The 23,345-nt window shown below is 42.0% G+C and overlaps 1 protein-coding gene and 1 long non-coding RNA gene across 5 annotated transcripts in view; one reads left to right on the top strand and one right to left on the bottom strand.

The window, feature by feature from the left end:
- The window catches only part of LOC117550931 (adhesion G protein-coupled receptor A3), a 422,488-nt gene that overhangs the window by 385,751 nt on the left and 13,392 nt on the right, over positions 1–23,345 (bottom strand).
- LOC117551020 lies at positions 18,369–20,365 on the top strand. Of its 4 annotated transcripts, none has more exons than XR_004569736.1 (3): positions 18,369–18,460; positions 18,732–18,883; positions 20,242–20,365. It is a non-coding gene; the product is annotated as an uncharacterized LOC117551020 (long non-coding RNA). The 4 variants fall into 4 exon arrangements; XR_004569737.1 differs by having other exon boundaries at positions 20,220–20,351; XR_004569738.1 differs by lacking the exon at positions 20,242–20,365 and adding an exon at positions 19,588–20,139.

The following is a 23,345-nucleotide window of genomic DNA, read 5'->3' as shown; positions in this document are numbered from 1 at the left end:
CTCTCTGAGCTTCAAAAGGAGCAAACAAACTACCGTTTATCTTCAGTACACTCTCAATGTCCCTGTACAAGACCTGGATCTTGGCTATGAGACCAGAGCTGAACCCAAAAGCTTCCAGCGTCTGCCACAAGTACTGGTGTTCAACTCAGTCAAAAGCCTTTTCTTGGTCTAGAGAAATCAGACCAAGCTCACAGCCCAATGAACCGGAGAGGTCCAAAACATCTCGAATCAGAGTCACGTTGTCAGTTATCAACCTGCTGGGTACACAGTATGTCTGGTCTACGTGAATGACATTCTCCATCACTTTTCTCAGCCTCGTCGCTAACACTTTGGAAAGCAGCTTGTAGTCGGTACAGAGTAGAGACACAGGACGCCAGTTCTTAATCTCCTGCAGGTCTCCTTTCTTAGGGAGGAGAGTGAGCACAGCTCTCCTGCAACTCAGAGGCAACCTCCCGTTACTTAGACTGTCTCTGAGCACACTCAGCAGGTCGTCACCTATAGGCCAGAGAGCCAGAGAGCCTCATAGAAGTCTGCAGGCAGGCCGTCTATGCCAGGAGCCTTCCCACTCTGCATGCTCTGCAGGGCCTCCTGCAACTCCTGGGCAGAGAGCTCCGCCTCCAGCTCAGCATGGTCCTCCTGCTGAGCTCCTCGGCCTGGAACTCTGTTCTGTAGAGCTCTTTGTAGAACTCCACAGCACACTGACGAATGTCGGCGGACTCCTGAAGCAGCTGCCCAGCATTGGATCGCAGGGAGTGCATCAGCCTCCTCTGACCATTCTTACGCTCGAGACCAAAGAACAAGTGAGAGGGAGCATCCATTTTCACGATGTTCTGAAACCGGGATCTGACCAGAGCACCCTGAGCAGAAAACCCCAGCAGTCAGACAGAGCTGAGTTTTTACTTTTGAAAACTTCAACATGTTCTCGCTCTCCTGTGGAGTCTGCCAATCCCTGCAGCTCCACCACTTCTCTCTCCAGAGCTCTCAGAGATCTAGCCATGTCCTTTGTGACATTGAAAGTGTACTGCAGGCAAAGCTGCTTGATCTTCACTTTTCCTACATCCCACCACTGCTGAAGAGAATTGTACTCACTCTTAGATAAACGGTAGTTTTCTCAAAATAATTTAAAAAACATTTTTAAAATGGTTGTCGGTCAACAGAGAAGCATTAAAGTGCCAATACGCACTATTACACTTAACATGATTAATAAAAACTGAGACTTGTACAAGGGAATGGTCAGAGATTCCCACTGGACTGATGGAGCAGCTTCTGCTTACATTAATGTGATGGTTAAAAACATAGACACGATCCAGCCTAGCCAGAGACAACAGGTTATCCCTAGAGTGCACCCACGTGTACTGCCGCTGGCCCGGGTGGAAGTGCCTCCAAACATCACACAGCTCAAAGCTTTCTGTTAGTCTTATTAAGGCACTCTTCGAGGCAGCATGCGGTTCCTGGTGGTTCCTATCCAGCACAGGGTTCTCTGTGCAGTTGAAGTCACCCCCCAGGAACAGATACTCCCCACTATCACAGGTGCTTAGAGTGTGTTTTAGTTTCTCAAAAAACAAAAGCCTCTCTGCGCCCACACTGGGAGCATAAATATTTATAAAACATATTTTAACTTTTTCAAATTCAGCATTTATTTTGAGCAAGTGTCCTGGGATGACCTCATCGACCGTACAGGAGAAGGGTGTAAAGCCCCTCGCAAAGAGAATGGCAACCCCTCCACTATTGCTGCGCTTATGGCTGAAGAAGCCCTCCCCTCCCCCATTTCCCTCCTCCAGTCACTCTCGTTCTTAGCAGTGCTGTGAGTTTCCTGAAGAAACGTCACATTTAAACTCTTGTTTCCTAATAAAGTAAATAAAGACGCTCTCTTAGCGTCCCCTCGAGCACCGTTAATGTTTAAAGAGCCCAGCTTTATGTCACTCATAATGAAATTATAGTTGCATCCTAACAAAATCAAAAACCTGGCTGAAGAAAAAAAAATTTAAAAAAATAAAACCAAGATGTACTTATTCATCATTCTTTGCAGTTTCCCCTCTAATCCTCTGAAGTATCTTCTTTAACCGAGCCTTCTCTGGGCCGCTGAAGAAAGGTTCCCCTAAGGCTTCTTTGCGCCGCATGAGAACCCTGGCAGTATTGTGGAAGATCTGCAAATCTGCAAAAAAGTCATCTAACTTCACCCCCCTCCACCCCTTAGTTTCCGCCAGAAAGGATTTGATCCTCTGGGAAGAATACTCCTCTCCCTTTGCTACCTCAACGATGTCAAAGAATGATTCGCTGTCACTGTCCTCTGAGACTCCCTCTGGCTGAGAGGAGGAACACATCGACTCCTTCTTTGACACCTTCCATTTCTGAGCCACACATCCTTTGCTCACTTGTTCGTTTTTCCTTTTAACAGGTAACCTTAACAAATCCTCATCCAGAACAGACTCAGCCACTCTGGCTGCAGTGTGCTCACTATCTGCTTTCTGTGTGACCTGAGTGTCTGTGTGTGTGATACTGTGTGTACCGGCTGCCTGTGTGCTTTCTACGCGTGGAACCGTTGGCTCTGCCACGGACCGACTGACCTGCGGTTCCACCACCGGCGTTTCCGCCGCGGGCGCGGGCCCGGCCGTGGACAAAGCAACCGGCAGCGGCTCCGCCGCGGGCGCGGACCCCAGCACCGGCGGCCCGGCCGTGAACAAAGCAACCGGCAGCGGCTCCGCAGCTGGCGCGGGCCCGGCCGTGGACAAAGCACCCGGCAGCGGCCCCGCAGCTGGCGCGGACCCCAGCACCGGCGGCCCGGCCGTGGACAAAGGGACCTGCAGCGGCTCCGCCGCGGGCACGGACCCCTGCACCGGCGGCCCAGCCGTGGACAAGGCAACCGGTAGCGGCTCCGCCGCGGGCACCGTCGGGCCGGCTGCGAGCGCGGACACCACGGGCGCGTCACCCGCCCTCTCCGGGCACGCGCGAATCAGGTGTCCTGCCGCTCCACAACCATAACATTTCAAAATGTCAGACGTAACATGGACAGTATACACAAAATCATCAATTTTTAACTTGAGAGCCAGATTTAGTTCCCCTTCATCCTTTTTCAGGACCATAAGCACCTGTCTCCTAAAAGACACAACGTGCTTGAGGTGCGGGGATTTGCAGCCCAGGGGGATCAACTTAATGGGAGACGCAAGCTGGCCGTATCGAACTAGCTCTCTCTCCAACAACTCGTTTCTCAGAAACGGGGGTACATTAGAGATGATTACTTTTTTAGCTGGAGTGACCAGGGGTAGCACGGGTAACAGCATCCCTTTAATCACTAGCCCGCTCTCCACCAGCTGGTTAGCTTTCTCCGTGCAGTCTAAAAAAAATAACCACTGCACTGTTCATGCGGGAGGCAGATTTAACTCTGCCATATCCCACCACAGCCCCCACAGCCAGACCACACTCCTCCACCGACACACCGACATGTGGAGAGAGCTTGATGGCGTGTTGGCGAGTCAGCTTATCTAACACAGCGCAGCTGCCACGGAACGCCATGCCGGGCGGCGTGACTGCAGCTGCAGCCGCTAGACAAACAATTAGACAAACAATTCACCAGTGCAACCAAACAACACCACCAAAAAACACCAAAGTCGGTGAAGTGATGCACAAAGACATAAACTATCACTCAGAGAAAAATGAATTGTTAACAATGGTTTGAAAAGTTGTAAAACTTTAAACGATCGCTCTCCGCTATACTCACCGGTCCACTCACAATCAGAGAGAGAGAGAGAGAGAGAGAGAGTCTGCTGTCTCCTACTGAACAAGGACTACAACAACAGCTGGACATAGTAGACAGTCAATATGAAGAAAACTAATGTCATGGTTTTCCAAAAACGCCCCAGATGTCAGGAGAACAAATACCATTTTACCATAAACAATCATATCATGGAACATAGTATGAGTTATACCTACCTCGGTTTAACCATAACAGCATCGGGAAGTTTCAACATGGCAGTGAATGCACTCAAAGAAAAAGCCAGAAGAGCTCTAAATGCAATTAAGAGAACATTTTATAATGTCCAAATTCCAATTAAAATCTGGCTCAAAATCTTTGATAGTGTGATCCAGCCCATTGCGCTGTACGGTAGTGAAGTATGGGGTCCACTCAGTCACCAGAGCTATACCCGCTGGGACAAACATCCAACAGAGTCTTTACATGCAGAATTCTGCAGATACATTTTACGTGTTCAGAGAAAAACACCAACAAATGCATGTAGAGCAGAATTAGGCAGATACCCACAGATCATTAACACTCAAAAGAGAGCACTAACATTCTTTAACCACCTTAGATCCAGCCCCCGAGACACCCTCCACTCCAAAGCCCTCCAAAGCCAAGAGCTAACCCAAGAGAAGAGTCCCCTATGTCAGCTGGTGCTGAGGCTAGCTGCCCCCTCTCAGAGCCACTCTGACCAGTCTCTCAACAACACTGCTCTCCAAACACCAATCACAGTCAAACGCATTATAACACAATGTAAAGACAACTATTTACAACATTGGAAAGAAGAAACTAAAAGCCAAAGTAGATTAGAATGTTACCTGGCTCTAAACAGAGAGTATGAGCTGGCAGAATATCTCTCTACTGTCAGAGATAGAAAGCAGAGACAGATCCTAACCAAGTACAGGGCTCAGTGACCACAGACTGGCAATCGAAACAGGAAGACTCAAAAGATCCTGGCAACCAAAAGAGAACAGAATATGTGGTCACTGTACGACGGGTGAGACTGAGACAGAGATGCACTTCCTCCTGAAGTGCCAAACATTCAACGAAGTAAGGAGCGTTTACTGGAACAAGTTGAACTCTGGTTTCAAGGAGGTTGATGACCTCTCAAGACTGAGAGTACTCCTAGGAGAAGGAGACAAGGCACATCTTGTTGCCTATGTATACACATGCCACAACCTGAGGGACAGTGAATGAGACACACACACACACACACATTGAAATGTAATTGTATCACTGTATATATATATCATCAATAATATGTAAACATTTGAAATGTATGGAAATGGTGTTAATTATTTTGTATTGTGATGCTTTGGCAACATTGTTTAATTTAACTTTCATGCCAATAAAGCCCCTGAGAGAGAGAGAGGAGAGAGAGAGAGAGAGAGAGAGAGAGAGAGAGAGAGAGAGAGAGAGAGAGAGAGAGAGAGAGAGAGAGAGAGAGAGAGAGAGAGAGAGAGAGAGAGAGAGAGAGAGAGAGAGAGAGAGAGAGAGAGAGAGAGAGAGCAGGAGAGAGTTGAGAGAGGACTCTGAGTGTTTATATAGTTAATTTTAGTCTAAGTTATCTCAGTGGGTCTCAAACAAATATGTGTTTACAAATTATGTAAACACATATTTCCAAGGCACTCCTTTATAATTATTAGGATGAATAAAAACAGGTTTGAAATCATTCCAATGTATTCTATAGGACAGTAAACCAAAAATATCGTTTAAAGTTGGAGAGATACAAAAAAAAACCTAGAGGATGTGACGTCCACCCCCCAATTAAAACATGTTCATACAATACTGAATACACTTGAAGCCATTTTGACGTCTATTACCTATGTCAATAAGTTTCTGTTTTTGTAGTGTATTTGTCTGTTGTAGAGATTTTTCATTTATTCTTTATAATATGTCGCCTAGGGCAGCAAATTGGCTGCCCTGGTACTGGCCCTGGTACTAGGCCTCAAGAGCCTTTCTTGTGCTGGCAGACTCATAGAAACAAATTGGCTTTGCACGTGCACGTGCACACACTAAAAAATTCCACGCGCTCCATGCTCACATCATACTGGGCCCACGTGCCTTAGCACCGCTGCTATGACTCCATCCTAGGAGAAACACTGACACTTGTGTATTTACCACTAACATTTTACAAAAAAACAATTTGTCTTCGATTACAGAACTTAAAGGTCCCCTATTATACTGTTTTTCATCAATATATCATAAGTCTCAGATATATACAAACATGTCTCTGAAGTGTTTGGCTCGAAATACCAAACAGATCATTGCAGCATCCCATAAACCCCTCTGTTTCAGCCCTGTTTCAAAAGTGCTGATTCTGGGTCTGTTACTTTAGATGAAAATAAGGAGCCACTCCCCACGCCTCTCTGAGAGAGATTTGGTTTAAAAAGAACACAATGGTGCTCTTGGAGGAGATTCAGGTGATAAGGTGGTGGGGGTTACCTTGCTTGGTTATTGGCTAATGGTTACACAACCCAAAAAATCGTTATGATATCATAAAGTGGCCAAAATCTGATCAGCTCATTTTCAGACAGGTTTTTATATACAAAAAGAGAGAGAATCTTTTTCCTGAAACTTTCAGAATCTCTTTACAGAGAGGGGACACATGTTTATGTATAAAATACATGAACATTTTGATGTTGCATAATAGGTGACCTTTAACTAAATCATGATTTTCATTATAATACAGTAGTTAAAAAGTTAATATAACGGCATACAAACAAACCTGCTACCCCTATATTTAGCTAATAGCATGACCCGCGTCTTTCTGGGTTAGTACTATTTGTAAGCAATACATATGGACGTGATAACCGTGCCAAAACACATTGGTATGCGGACAAAATTAAATCCAAGATTTTGGCTTTTGGTTGACACGATCTTGTTTTTTGTTGTAAACAGAAGGTGCAGGCTGAATGCTGAACAAGAGTTTTTGAAGTGTCCAAATTGTTACAATTACATTTTAAGAACTGAAAACACACTATACGCACTGAGAGGGTTAAAGTTGACAAACTGACTAAATCCAGACCAGGCTATTAATACAAAGTAGCCGAGCCCTAAACCACACACTGCTTCTCCGTCTATTTAACTGTTAAGATGACCATATTTTACAAAACAACAATCATACTGTATTGATCTACAGTAACAATTGAGACCGTAATTAAATGATGAAACATTTTCCCTAGATAATGAATACAATTATCATTTAATAGACTTCCATTCAATCAGATTTCTTGTTCTTGCATGTTTAAGGCCCTTTAAGGCACAGTGAGGTTGTCACTAAGTAGTAAGCATCAAACAGGAAGTAGGCATTCAGGAGCTTGTAAAGTTCAGTGCAAAACATCTTTCTTTTTCCACCAATCAATCAGAATAACTGCGCTGTGTGAGAACCCACCACAAGATTTACAGGCAGCCATTTAGAGAGGCAAGTGAGTAAGCAACAATTCATATGGATTTATATTGTTGTAGATCGGGATCGATATCCTACTGGGGTTCTGTCAGTTTGGATTCATCTTGACACGAAAACTGCAGCATGGAGTCAACTGTACACGGTGAGAATGTAGAGTCAATTTCAGCATATTTCACTCACAGAATTATTGAATAATAATAGTTTCTCACAACAGTTTCAGAGACCCAGTGGAGTATATTTATCTCTAGGGCCTTAGTTTAAAACAATATCATTTCAAGTTCTTTAAAAACTGCTTTTAAAGCAACAAAAGGATGGTTTGATGAAGTGAAGGTAGTCAACACTGAGATCATGAGATACCAATGCTGTCGCTGTGTTTTGTCCAGTGGCGAGCCGTGACTTTTATAACTAGCCCTGACGGCTCGCCACTGGTTTTGTCCCAGGAGACCCTTCTGTTCCGCAGACCCTACACCTCCCTCAGCGGACGTCCCACTCAGGGACAGGCAGCGTGTCCTGTGCTATGCTGTGCTGCGCTTGTGTGTGTTTGTGTGTGTGTGTCTGCTTGTTGACCTCTGCCTGGCTATCTCAGGCTTCTGCATAATGTCCAGGAAATCACAGGGAAAACAAAATTGAACATTATGTAAACATTCCATGACAAACTTCTGGAGCATCCGTCCAACTCTCTATTTACATTTTTTCCACGGATAAGCTGCTTTCAACGAGGGACTCAGTATTGTCTGCAGTGTGGGTTGCAGCAAATGGTTTATGTCATTTGCTCACTGTGTGTCAGTGCTAGCCCCAGCCAGACGTGCACAAACAGGACATGTGACCACACCAAATGTGGCACTTTCACAATTCTCCCATATGGCAATGTTAGTGAGGAATTGGCTTTTCATGAGCTATAAGCAAAGTTCATAGTTGGATAGTTTAATACACATTTTTGCTGTTCCAATTAAACCAACATATTCTCAAACTTACAACGTATGTAAAGACATTCTTTACCTTTTTTGATGATTGATTATTATTTTAATCCTTTTTTCAAGCAAAGGCCAAACATGTGCTGGTTCCAGCTTATCAAATGTAACAATTTGCTGCATTTCTTGCTCTGTCATGAAAGGAAACAAAAACATTTCAAAATGTATGGTCGTTTGCCAGACAAAACAAAGGATTTGTAGATATCACCTTAGGATTTAGGGAGTGCTGATGTTCATTTCTCAATATTTGACGACATTTAAGAGACAAAGTTATCAACCTATTAATTCATCATGAAAATGAAGTCACACTTTGCTTCTATATTAAGCTTTGAGGCTACAATGGAACTGTTTAACCTGTTAAGCCTTGAGCCTGTTTTTCAGGTCTCAGGCTCGAAAATGACATTCCCAGAACAAATAACTATATCTTCACTTCTAAAAAGGGGTAAATTAATAATATTTTTTCTCAAAGCAATGATAAACCTGTGAGTTGGATGTAGAAAAGTCAGAATCAATATAAATGTTTTTATTTTAAAGTAAATTCAGATTGAACATAGTAAAAAAAATCTAAATTATAGTGTCCGTCCAAATGGGGGTCATTTGGGTGGATTTGGGTGGATTTGCCGTTTCTCTGGAATCCATTGGTCGATTTTGGTGATTGACATCTCTTTTGGACCGTTAGAGCCAATATAATCGAAGGGGAAGTTCCACATACACACACGTTACCATTGAGGAGTGAGAGTGACGCACACGCAGTCGAAAGCTATGTTACGCTCTGAAAACTGAAAACTGAAACCTAGGCTCAAACTAGTAAATATGAAGATGGATTATCAGTAATAATTTCAAAGTGACACAGACACATTGGATTAACCATTAGCAGCGTTTTTATCGTTTTAATGACAACTTAAAACAACTTTTGATCAGAAACAGCAAAGGTAAGAATATCTCTGTGTTTGCTCCGTAAAGCTCCGTGTTGTGATGTCTGTATTCGCTTCTCCTGTCGCGAGTTCTGATCGCTAAGTGATGATACTTATATTTCTGGAATCTGTGGAATCTCAGCTTGCTAATCAATATTGTTATATTGTTTGTGCAGATCTCATATGTAATGAAATGGTTCATATCGTCAGTTAGCTGAGTTTCTTCCTGTTAAGTGGGTATGACACACTAATAGGTTTTTAAATGTTAAGAAGCCCTGAGACACAGTTTCGTGAAGAAAAAACCTGCAGCTCCCGGGTTTAACAGGTTAAACCCACCATGCAAGATCCATATCAGTTCCTCCCTCAAACAGGAGCTCCGGATTTTGTCCCCCCTCCCTTGCCACAGCTGGGATATTTCTGTGCCGTCCAACCAAGAAGTCAACCCTCTGGAAAACTAGCCGGCTGCCATGCACAGGAGGACCAAATGGAATGAAGATCACAATGTGAACTATTACAAACATCTGGATCCGCTGGCCTCAAGGTTTCTAGTCACTTCTCCTCAAAAAGCAGAATTCTCTGTTATTTCAGGAGATCAAGTTACTAGACACTGCTAACCAAAATAACATATTTCATATCAACATTGACCTTGGACAGGAAACAGACATCGCTCTACGTACAGATGTGTGCATTAATAGAGTTCACATGGTCTGGAGATGACAGAGGCACATCTGCCTGGGATGCTTCCCTTTGCTATATGAGGAAAGGTCACAGATGTGTTAAAGAGTATAACATGTGAATGTTTCAGCTGAAACTACCAGTCAACACTTGTATGGTTGTTCATTGTTAGAAAATATTGCTTTAGAACGTTGAAGGCTCTACCAAACATCACACTACAGTTTAAAGCAAAATATACTTTTTGAACAATTTCAACCTTTCGAGACGTTGCAACCTCCTATTCTTGACAGGAAGGATGTGGGCAAATGGTAAATGGGGTCATAACAAGAGTTGGGGTCGGATCATATCACTTTGAATGGAGTCCTACAACCTGGAATTGACTTGGCTTATTACCACTTCTGGTTTCGCCATCAACATTTATTTTCAACCTGTTTTTGGTTAGATGCCTGAAATAAGGTCTGTGTTTGAAGCTTCAATGTGTCGGTGGTTGCTAAAAAAGGGACTAAATAAATCCGTCTTTACACTGTAAAATGTTTGACTGTAAAATTACAGTAAATTACTGGCTACTAGTTGCATGGATTTCACGGTAATTGACGGAATATTTCACAGTAATTGACTGTGAATATTTCACAGTCAATTACTGTAGATATTTTACAGTAAATTAGAATAAAAGTACAACTAAATACTGTGACTTTACAGTTGCCATGCCCATGGAATTACTGTAATATAGCAGTACAGAGCTGTGATATTATGGTACCTTGCTGTACATACATTACAGTAATTACCTCTATTTTCACACTATTACTGTAGAAGTAATGCAACACAGTAGCCAGTAATTTACTGTAAATATAAAAATGTAAATAATACGATAATATATTGTAAATCTGACTATTTCACTGGGATTTTACCATAACTACACAATTCAATCAGCTCAATCAACAAAGAAAAACAAAGAAAATGCCCATTTTAACTTTGTATTACTCCATTGAAGTACATTTCACAGTGTCTTGGACATGTTGTTACGGCCCCAACCTCTACTCCGCGTAGTGGCTGGTGCTGAGACCCGCAACATGAAAGAATACACACAATAACTGGTACTTGGTAACGAGCATTTATTGATAATCAGCCGTTTGCTCACACAAGCGAAACGGGAAACAAAAAGAGGTGTGAAGGACTGGCCAAAAGGAACAAACAGAAGGAGGGAACCCGAGCCAGCCACACCACGGGCCGTAGGACCCAGAACTCCCCCTAACCAGAAATCAATTATAAACCCTATGGGAAACTAAATAAAGCCGCGAAAACTGGACTACCAGGTCCTCCAGGTTAAACATAAAGACACCTGCAAAAATATGGCCTACAGCTCAAAATGGCAAAGAGGTATTCTAAGGAGAGTGTCTCCCGGCGTTAGGACAGGCGAGACATCCTTCTCTTTCAACTTCTCTTTATATTACACGGCTGAGTGGAATTTGGAACACCTGGGCAGAGGCGGAGCCAGGGGCAGACCAGGTGCACCTGGGCAGAGGCGGAGCCAGGGGCAGACCAGGTGCACCTGGGCAGAGGCGGAGCCAGGGGCAGACCAGTTGCACCTGCAGCTGGGAGACAGAAAGAAAACAAGGAGGGGAGCACGTAACCCATGTCTACAGACATCCACTCAAAGTCAACAATTTTTCTGAAGAATGTGCTGACATGGGGGTTTAAATTGCCATGCCTCTTTTTGGCTTTCGAGCCCGTCTCAGGATTAATGCCCAGGAAGCACCTGAAAACAATAAGCCAAGACAACCATTTCAATTTTACATAGATGTATATGTTGCATCGTTTATTTTAAGGCACATGCAGCGGTACCCCTTTCAATTTAAGTAAAACCTGCACCAAAGAAATAAATTAGTATTTAAAGCCAAGCAAGAGCGATGAAAGCAAGAAAATCACTTAATTTGTTGTGTTATCACAGAGGATGGTCTGAATACAGTATTTTACTGTGAAATAATACAGTAACATGTTGTGAAATCCTGGTAATTATTGATCCTGTACATTCACAGTAATTAACTGTGCCTGTATTGATTTCACAGAAATTCAAAATTACAGTATTATATTGTGAACATTACAGGTAAAGACTGTAAAGTGGTAAAACAGTAATTTATTGTAAAATATTACAGCTAAATATTGTAAAATCATGGTAATATTTTACAGTGTAGCTTAGCAATGGTGATGCACAGCAATGCGATAGTTTTACTACTGTTGACTGCATTTACAGTAAAAAAAATCACAAAGTGGTGTTTATATGTGGACATTAATATATCATAATATATATAAATATCATAAATGTGTGTTTTCCACAGAGCTTATTTTCTGCAATATACCAACATTTTGGTCAAGGGATCCCTAGCAATGCTAACTTTTGGGTCAGCCTCGAAAGATACGTGATCATTGCACCTCTCATACTTACCATATTATTGTGGGGGAAACTTCTGAAGCAATTGGAGTCAGGACTCAGAGAGACACGAGGAGAGCTGGAGCTTTGATGGCAAACACTGACGGTTTATTTGGAGCTTCGGCCGGAGAGTTCACAAGACATGTCACGGGCCACGAGTTAACCACACGGTTGAGATGCCACAATCAATTCTGAAGAACTCTACCCCAGACCCATGTATTTAGCTAGTTCTGAGAGAATAATCAACATTGTGCATAAAAAGATAGAATGATAACACCTCTATCAGCTGACGCCAATAGGCAGGAACAGGGAGACAAAACACTGAGAGCACAGCAGCCAAGGTTACAGGTGTGTGTGCTCAGTCAGGACAGTTTGAACAATACTTAACTCGATAGCATGTCTGCATGTAGGGGAGGAAATGTATACAAAATGTACACCACCCCAAATTGATCATGTTGTTGATAGTGCTACAGATGCGCTGCGAATAAAATTAGACTCTGTTGCTCCTTTGAAAAAGAAGAAAATAAAACAACATAGATTAGCTCCATGGCATAATGCCGAAACCCGCAAAATAAAGCAAAAGTCGAGACAACTTGAAAGGATATGGCGTTCCACTAAACTTGAAGAATCTCATTTGGCATATTACTCTCATTGAATATAAGAAAGCACTGCGTAAAGCGAGAGCAGCCTACTACTCTTCATTAATAGATGAGAATAAGAATAATGCAAGATTTCTTTTCAGCACTGTAGCCAGGCTGACAGAGAGCCACAGCTCTATTGAGTCTTCTATTCCCATAGCATTCAGTAGTAATGATTTTATTTGCTTTTTTAACGATAAAATTGTTACTCTTAGAAACAAAATTAATGACCTCTTGCCTTTGACCAGTATAGTGTTATCAACGGCTCCCGGAAGCGTGAGTTCTAATATTAAACTAGAATGCTTAAACCTTGAACAATTAAATTCAATGATTTTTTCTTCTAAATCATCAACGTGTATCTTAGACCCAATTCCAACTAAGCTGTTAAAAGAAGTTTTTCCATTAATTAGCACTTCTTTATTAAATATTATGAATATGTCTTTATTATCAGGCATTGTTCCACAACCATTTAAAGTTGCAGTAATAAAACCTCTTCTTAAAAAGCACAACCTCGATCCAGAGGTTTTAGCCAATTATAGACCTATTTCTAATCTCCCATTCCTCTCAAAGATTCTTGAGAAAGCGGTCGTAAAAAAGTTGTGTGATTACTTAAAAAACAATGTTTTATTTGAAGATTTTCAGTCTGGCTTTAGAACACATCATAGCACAGAGACAGCTCTGGTTAAAGTCACAAATGACATTCTAATAGCCTCAGACAAGGGACTTGTCTCTATTCTTGTTTTGCTCGATCTCAGTGCTGCATTTGATACTATCGACCATGATATCCTATTGCAAAGACTAGAGCACTTAGTTGCCATACAGGGAATTGCTTTAGGCTGGTTTAGGTCCTATCTATCTGAACGCTCTCAGTTTGTACGTGTCAACGATGAATCTTCCATGCAAACCAAAGTTAGCCATGGAGTGCCACAGGGCTCAGTGCTTGGACCTATTTTGTTCACACTATATATGCTTCCGCTAGGCAATATTATAAGGAATCATTCTGTAAATTTCCACTGTTATGCGGATGATACTCAACTATATTTATCCATCAAGCCTGATGAAACCAATCACCTAAATAAAATTCAAGACTGCCTCAAGGACTTAAAAACGTGGATGACCTTACATTTGTTGATGTTAAACACGACCAAAACTGAAGTTATTGTACTCGGCCCAAAGAATATACGAAACAAACTATCTAAAGATATACTAGTTATGGATGGCATTAGTTTGGCCTCCAGTGAGACTGTAAGGAATCTTGGTGTTATATTTGATCAGCATTTATCCTTTAACGCCCACATAAAATCAATCTCAAGGACCGCCTACTTCCATCTAGGCAACATTGCCAAAATTAGGCATATTTTGCCTCAAAACGATGCAGAGAAACTAATCCATGCATTTGTTACTTCTAGGCTGGATTATTGTAACTCTTTATTATCAGGGAGTACCAAGAAGTCAGTCAAGTTGCTTCAGCTGATTCAAAATGCTGCAGCTCGTGTACTAACCAGAGTTAGGAAAAGGGACCACATTACTCCTGTTCTGGCTGGCTCCCTATAGAACACAGGATAGAATTTAAATTATTCTTCTCGCCTACAAAGCCCTTAATGGGCAGGCACCATCTTACCTTAAAGAACTCATTATACCCTACTGTCCTACTAGGGCATTGCGTTCCAATAATGCAGGGTTGTTGGTTGTTCCTAGATTCTCTAAAAGTACAATGGGAGCCAGAGCCTTTTCTTATCAAGCTCCACATTTGTGGAATCAGCTTCCAGTTTGTGTTCGGGCGGCAGACAGCCTATCGGTTTTTAAGAGTATGCTTAAGACCTTCCTTTTTGATAAAGCTTATAGTGATAAAATAAAATAATCTAATAAGAGTGCATTGACGTAGATACGTTGTGCCTCTTCACCTATACATTTTAGTTCTTACTCTTTCACTTAAATCCTAAAAACTTAGATCTTATATTTAAAACTTTATCCAAACCTTTCCCCTCTATGACCTCTCGAGGTATATTAGAGGGTAACAGGTTGCAGAGAACGCCTAGCCCGGCCGGGGAGTGTGGAACGTAGTCACTGACCCACTCCTACCTCTGACAAATTCAGGTTCCAATGGGGACCTTTTTCCCTGTGTGCCTCTCCACCTCTGTTTCCTACTTCTTACTTGCTACCCTTTTCCCTCAACCTATCCTAAGGGAGTGCATGTATGTAGACACGTTAGTTTAGCTGCTATAGGCTTGGACTGTTGAGGGGGGCACTTTACTCCGTCTTTCTGGCTGTTTGTACCTGTGTACTCTCATGTTCCGATTAACCCAGCTTCCCCCAAATCTCTTTTTTGTGTCTATATCTACGCCGGGATCCTGAGTCGAGGCTGATCCTGTAGCTGTGGTCGTGTGTCCTGGATCCTCTATCCTGAGCACTGGATCTGAGTCCTGGACTTCGAGTCGTAGCTGAACCTGTCTCTGCGGTCCTGCCAGACTCTCACTATACTACTTCACTGATGGCTCCCACAAGATTGTTGACATCCTCATGGATTCATCTTCTTATTATAGACACATGCATTTCCAAACATTTGGACTACCTATGTTGCAAATGTATCATCTTTTCGATTTACATACGGCATATATTGCAAGTCTGTCCGTCCTGGGAGAGGGATCCCTCCTCTGTTGCTCTCCCTGAGGTTTCTCCCATTTTTCCCTTTAAACTGTGGGGTTTTCTCTGGAAGTTTTTCCTTGTACGATGTGAGGGTCTAAGGACAGAGGGTGTCGTATTGTCATACTGATATTCTGTACACACTGTGAAGACCACTGAGACAAATGTAACATTTGTGATATTGGGCTATATAAATAAACATTGATTGATTGATTGATTGATAAACTGGGTCAAAGTTAAATATTTCCCCAACAATTATTGTATTGTTCTCTTAGCATATTTAAATGCCAACAACTGAAATGGGTTTGACAAGGGATTAAAACGTAGATCCAGATTGAAAATACTATTAAACACTTAAGCAATATGTTTTTCCATCTCTAGCTCCAAAAACAGAATGAGATAGATGCTCTTAATAAGCTAGACCAGGCATCCTCAAACTACAGACTCCGGTCCGGATCCGGACCGAACCAGCACTGTCTCCGGACTCTGAGCAAATTATACTTTTCATATGTATGATCTCTCTGTATTATATGTGAGACATCGCCACAACGCATTCGCAACGAGTCAAAATTCTCCGCTATGTCCACTGCAAACAGCGCTCTGCATGTCTGACTGTTCCACTGTGTTCCACCTGTGTGTGTCAACGCTTTGGTCCAATCACATTCAGCATCCAGTCAGCGTTTTTCCCCCCAAACAATCTGCGAATCAGAGGCACAGTAGGGCGGGTCTTCGCGGAATGCGGGTGGGAAAAATGTGTGTATCTCTTTCAACCTGTCTAAGTCAGAGCGAGAATTAAAACAAAAACAAAAAAAATTCAGAGCGAGAGTTAACAGCTCATCTAGTTCCATCTGTACTGTAGCTAGTAGCCTAGTTTCACCTACCGGGGTGGCAACTGACACCCTAAAAATAGGCCTTGCCACCCCAGCTGCCACCCCAGTTGGCAGCTTTGTTTTGAAAGAAAAGTTGTGGCTCATCGGACATTTATGAGAGAAAGTCTCTAATGTCCGAGTGCAAGTGAATGCAGCACAAGATGCACGTCATGTAACCCCTCCCCCGGTCCTGGCGCGAGCGTCGACATACGATTTGGCGGCGATTTCATTTTTAACTGGACGGCGCAAAACGAGAAGCATTCGGACCCACGCACTGAAGCAATGAGGTATTTGCGGTCTACACTGACAGAGAAGAGACTGTCAGTTTGGCTGTACTCAGCATTGAATCAAAACGCACTAAAGCTGTTGATCAATACGTTTGTGAGGCGTTTTGCTGAACAAAATGGTAATCGCCGCATTCAGCTGTAATAGACATGTCAACTTGATGCTCTGCTCACGGATGAGCATACAAAACTATTAAGATGATGACCTTACGTGTGTAAATATATTGTTTTCTTTGAGGGGGTCTGCCCCCAAAAAACTGTTTTAATTCCTGAGAAAGTCAAATCAGACGTTGTGTAAAACTACACTGCCCAGCCAAAAAAAAGTAACCACTTTGATTTAACTAGGCCAGTAGGTAAGGGCTTTCCACTGGATAATAACTGCAGTATAAAAGAATGCATGACTGAAGTGATGGAGACCATGTTGAAGGCAAACAAAAAGAGGAAATAACAGGTCAAATCAAGCAAATCCCCTCTCAGATTGCACAGCAACCAGAAGAACAGAAATACTGGCTGGTGATTTGATTCATCAGCTTTGTGATGGAATAAAAAATGCACAGTGCATTTCCTTAGCTGTGGGTGAGTCCACTGACACCACTGACAATGCTCAGTTGCTGGTGTTTGTGAGTTTGTATGATGAGGCAAAGGGGGAGTTTGTTGAAGATGTGTTGGGCCTGACGAACCTCAGTGACACACAAGGGGGCAAGACATTTATAAAGCAATAATGGGAATGCTGAATGAAAGAGGTAAGGGTGCAGCTACCTTTATTCATAACTGTGCAGCTCTTACACTGCGACTCTGAGGGGTCAAGCACAGAAACAATAACAATGAAAACGGCTGCATACAGATTATTTTTGTTTTTGCAACCTCGTGTTAAGAATCTTGTTGCAATTGTTTAAAAGTTTGAATGACCGTAATAAACGGACCTTTGTCTTATTGAAACATTTATTTTGGACCTTTAAGATTTGTATTTGAGTACCCCTGAGCTAGACTATGTATCATTAAATAATTGACCTACAGCCAAATCATTTGAGGTTTTTAAAAATACATCTGAAGCAAATATAAAGACATGTTCTCAATGCCTTACAGGTCTCAACAGGTCTCAATGTACCTGTAAGTACATGGCTGGAGACATGAGTGGTCTTCAGCTCATCATGTGATGTAACCTAATCCATGAATTGCATGTGTTTGAGGTAAGGTGACATTCATACATATAAAATGAAAGGATATGAAAATCTATAACCATCCCAAAACACAGCATGCATACGCACACAAACACACTGGCTGATAAAAGTCCTCCGATGTGTCACACTGTGATCACACCCTGCAATTAAAGCAAGACACATCAGGGTTTTTAATCACCCTGTTTTACAACAAGTCAGAAATCAGGGAGAAGAAAACAAGCGGTGAGTTCCTCAGCTCTGCTCTCAGATGTATGACCCTTTAGATCAGAGGTGCCCAGTACGTCGACCGCGGGGGCAATTCTGGTAGATCGCGAGTCATTCATAAAAAAAAAAAAATCCAGCCCCGTTAAAATGGAGAAGGTCCTCGCTGCGGAACGCGGAATGGGGCGGGGTCGGATAAAAGGCGGGGTCGGACGTCCGACCCCTCCTCCGCCCCATTCCGCGACCCCGCCTTGTGAGTCCACATTACACATCAGCTGTTTCCCTACCGCCAAGAAGAAGAAGAAGTAAGAATAAGAAAAGAAGAAGAAGAAGAAGAAGAAGAAGAAGAAGAAGAGAGAAGAAGAAGAAGAAAAGAAGAAAAGAAGAAGAAGAGAGAAGAAGAAGAAGAAGAAGAACAGACCATGTGATCACCTAGTTGGTCTGTTTGTCCGCGTTATTACATTTGAAGACGATTATACATCATCATTATCATGGAAGGGAACGACCGAAGGTAATAAATTATGTATTATGCAACCCAGTAGACATTCGCCGCCAAGTTCCTACCTTGTAAGTTGTCTGTATGGCCATACTAATACATTAGCGCAGCATGCTTGGTCTTGAAATGTTCGTAAGAATCCATAGATGTAGAATATCTACATTGTTCATCTTGATGTGTTTTTAAATTATTACAAACCAACTGAATCGATCTGCTTAAAGAAATAACAACATTTGATACATGTAGACTCTGATTTGAATGTATTCCATGTTGTGTTCTTCCTCAGACACCATACCATTCTTACTGAGGGAGAAGAACCTGTGCCCCTACAGTCCGCCGGTTCACCTTTTTATCAGTGCCCATTCTGCTCTTATAAGACTGCAGAAAGGCATTTGGTGATTAACCACATACAAAATCATGCAACGGTGAAACATAAAGGTAAAAGCCAATGTTAGGGCATAACTTGAACAACAAACAAAATGCATGTGACAAAATGCACAACATACATATGTATATATAGGTACTATATTTATCCCAAAGGAAAGTGATGCACAAGCAAGGTAGAAAGATACATATTTAAAATACTAGTAAAGGGTAAAAGTAAACAAGTAGAAAACTGAGGTATTACCTTTATACTGGTGTACAGCAGAAATAGCCTTAAATATGCACTGTAAATATACTGCATCTATAAGCATATAAGCACTACATACATACATGTATTGCTACCAAAAAGAGCTGCAAACTATTGTTAACTGTCAGCCACTGTCAGTTGCAGCACACAAAGGTTAAAGGTAGCATATAATAATGTTAAAATGTGCAACCAAAAAGAGGAGTAAAAGTAGCTATTTTTTTAGTTTTAGTTTTTGAAAGTAGCTCTCATCCTAAAAAAGGTTGGAGACTGTTATAGAACGATACATTTGACAATTTTAAGCTTGACAAATTAAGCTTAAGAGGAACAGGTGGGGCTTGAAAAGGCCCACCTGTTCAAAGTGGGGAATGACAGAAAAAGTTTGAGAACCACTGCTGTAGGAGAAGCACCCCTTTATAAGTAGTGCTATGGCGGCATCTCAGTGGTGCTCTGCAAAGAATATGGGAGATAAAGTCATCCTGCCACAAATTCTTTCCATGGCCCCACTGGACAGAGAAGCAGCTCTCCATAACCTTGGTGAAGCCAGCAACCTGCAGGACGAAGACAGCTGGGAAGACAGGATGGACCCATTTATGTTCAGGTTCAAATTTGATTCTGACTATTTAATGTTTTTTGAGCAGTGCATTGACAAAGAAAACCTTAAGGTTCATGCCTGTTTTGAAGAGCGCGGTTGAATGTTTGCATCAGCAAAGCCTTTCACTGTTGTATAGATTTTTTTTTTGTATACTTGGTTTGGTTTTTATATTTACTGTATTTGCTTTTTCGGTTCAGTTATCTTAATGATTGTTCTGTTATATGATAAATGTTGTAAATAATAAATGCTTTTTCTATCATTCTATGAAATGCAGTGCAATGTATCATTTGAAATATATGGACTAGATATGAGTATGCACAGAACTAACTAAATGAATAATCAATTAAAACAAATATTAAATAATATACTTAAATACACTAATATATCAATTAAAACAAATATTAAATAATGAACTTAAATACACTAATAGAAAATATGACTTTTTATACCACATATTTAAATACATTCATGCATTTAATTAGTATGAAGTTTTTTAATTATATTTAGTCGAGTGCAGATTTGTATTTGTACTTCTTGTAGTTGTCCAGCAGATGATGCTGTTTGTGTCATTAGGATATCCATACACCCCGCCCATCGGACGTCCAGCCCCGCCCACATCCGACCCCGCCCCATTCCGCAGCCAGGGCCTATAGGAATGGGGCGGAGGAGGGGTCGGACGTCCGACCCCGCCCCATTCTGCGTTCCGCAGCCAGGGCATATAGTTAAAATGGACAAAACAGGTGTTGATCCCTCCTCCCTTGGCCTCCCTGTCACTTAATTCAGGAGTTTACTTGATTGACAGAAAAAGCGACCTATCGCTTTCCAGTCTGTTAACCTAGAATGCAAAGCGATACAAAATCAGTCAAGTGCCGGGAAAACTCAAATTAATTTAAAGAGACAAACAAGAGACAAACAACAAAATGAGTGCGGGACCGAGCAAGAAGCTAAAGACAAACCACTTCCACCCAGAATGGGAGGAAGAATATTTTGTTGTGATGTCACATTCAAAGGTTATTTGCCTTATTTGTAAAGCAAGCGTCGCTCTGCCAAAGAAAGGTAACGTGGAGAGGCATTATCGGAGTGTTCACAAGGCATATGACAGCGACTTCCCTCCGAGTAGCGAGTTGAGAAAGAGAAAGGTCTGTATTATTGCTACACAAACATTATCTCGCAATCTTAGTGTCGCCAACTCGTTTCTAACATGCAAAAAGACAAACAAATGCGTCTATGGTCGGTGTATTTTCGATCTTTCCAATCCAGACGAGATCTTTCTCTCTCCCGTCTGTGCGCGAGGGGGCGGGGCAGTTTACACACACGCAGCTGCTACATGCAGCAACACACGGAGGGGATGGCGGAGAGAAGCGCTCCAATGTGTGGTTAAATGTTACCCGTCTTGAGGCGGACAATGCTCGTTGCCAAGAGAGTTCAGCATGTGAGGGCGGTAACACGAGCAATGTGTCTAAACATTTAGCAAAAGCGCACCACATCCAGACGGAGGAATGTACCGGGTTCGACCGTCTTTCTAGCAGCTCTGTAGCCCCATCCACGAGTAACGTTTCCACGTCAGGTGTTATGTATGCTAGCAGCAACACACGGAGTTAACTACATTATACAAACATGGGTTAATGATTAGAGGTAACTGAGTTATTTATTTTGTTAAAGTTTCAGCTATTCTGTTTACAGTTCTGTCATCACATTATTGAATACGATTTGTTAAAACATTGTTGTTTCTTTTGATGCGAAATATTATTGATTTAATTTAAATAAAAAGCAATGTTAATTTTGTTCACAATTTGGCAAGTTAATTTAATAATGTTTGTATTTTTGAATCAAGTATTCATCTTTATTGTCTTCATTGTTAGTTTCCACATGCCTAAAACAACCTCAAGCTAAATCTAAAAGTTGATGGCTAAACAAGAGCGCTTGAGAAATTGTGCAAGGCATACAGTAATAGTCTGAATAGTCGATTAGTCGTTTCATTAATCGATAGATTAATCGATTATCAAATGAGTCGTTTGTTGCAGCCCTGTAGTTATTCCATGTATAAATAAAACGTGTTATTCAGCAACCCTTGCAATTTGGGATTTTATTTTTGGTTGGTAGACCTCGGTGAGCTGGTCATTTCAAAAGTAGCTCACCAGCCAAAAAAGTGTGGGCACCCCTGCTTTAGATAACTTATATTGACTCATTGGTGTAGGAAGGAGTCAGGGATAGTAGAGCAGTATCCTAGAGACAGTGTGTTTTCCTAACCTACTGTTTTTAGATGGTAAGTCTAGGATTCGGCACATTCTTGGTCTATCAAAGCCGTACACAATTTACAGACTTTTCTTTATCCCCATGGTCATGAACTCTCAATCAGTGAATCCTTATTCCTTTAAGCAAAACTGATAATCTGGTTCTCTAAAGCACGCCCCAATGAACGGTAGTTACTGAGCTTTTCAGACAGCCGATCTGAAGGCCAGTGGCTCTCTGAGTGATGTATCAATACACATCTGCAGAAGCCCGGAGGAAGCCTTGACAAAATACTAACCCTTCGCTTGTAAAGAGATTCATCAATAGCTGCTTAATAAGGAGGCTGGCGGATTCCAACGTGCAGCAGCATTAAGTATCGGCCCTGACCTCAAGGTTCTTCTCTAGCACAGCATAACTCAAGGGCAAATGTTCGTGGCTTTAGCTATCGCAGAATGGAAAGTGCGGGGATTCTAAAAGTATTAAACCCTCTGGGGCTTAACACACTGATATTGGAGTGCACTCATCTAAAGATTAACCTTTGCTTTCTTGAAATCTTCCATATCACTGGAGACAGAAACCAACAGAGGCACAGAGAGCGATGGCATGGCTTGCTCGAGATGGTAGATACAACGTATTCTACAGGGGTCATTTTGGTCACGTCTCTTTAGATTATCAACCAGTCCTCAATGTATACGTGTGACATATTATTTATCGCATTGTTCACCCTCAAAGTGTGTGTGCTCACAGGGTTTGTCAGCGAGGCAATGCACAGGAGGGGCTGTGTGTGCATGTCAATGAAATATTCATGCCCAAGTACTCAGAACTCTGAAGAGGCGAGAGCGCAAACAGCACCAACAGAGTGAATGAAAGAGGAGGGGGATGTACAGAATTATATTTATAGCTAAAAAATAAATAAGATCAGGGAATTCAGAAAGGCATTTTATGAAAAGTAAATTAGGTGTTTTCTGACATACCGATGTGTGTACACGAAGATGAACACAGATCTATAGCCTCTTTTGATCATGCTATCTGATGACGATGTCAAACTGTCCTCCCATGGTGCAGCAGCACATGATGCAAAACCAGCAGCTACTTCACAGCCAAGCTTCCTCTGTTGTCTCCTGGGTCTGCTGGAATGATGACTAACATGTTCTGGTAGTGGTTTGGAGCCAGCCACGGCCCGGATCACTCCCCTCTAGACACCGCAAACAGCCCCTCCTGTCTGTCTTTGAAAGGATAAACCTACGGAGCAGGCTACTTTAAGCCAAACACCTCCAGATTTGGGGCCAGCCTAGACCATATGCCCTTGTTTTCTCACATTCTAAAAGGGGAGCTTTGGAGGTGTCTAGCGTGGCACCTGAGAATATGCCAAGTAGAAAATACCTTTTTGTATTTCATGACCTCTGACAAAAACTGTAACTATTGGAAACTTTTAACTGGAGATG

This window comes from Gymnodraco acuticeps, unplaced genomic scaffold, assembly GCF_902827175.1.
Source record: "Gymnodraco acuticeps unplaced genomic scaffold, fGymAcu1.1, whole genome shotgun sequence".
Classification (NCBI taxonomy): Eukaryota; Metazoa; Chordata; class Actinopteri; order Perciformes; family Bathydraconidae; genus Gymnodraco; species Gymnodraco acuticeps.
The sequence above is the reverse complement of the archived record's forward strand: the minus strand, read 5'-3'. Positions and strand labels throughout refer to the sequence as shown.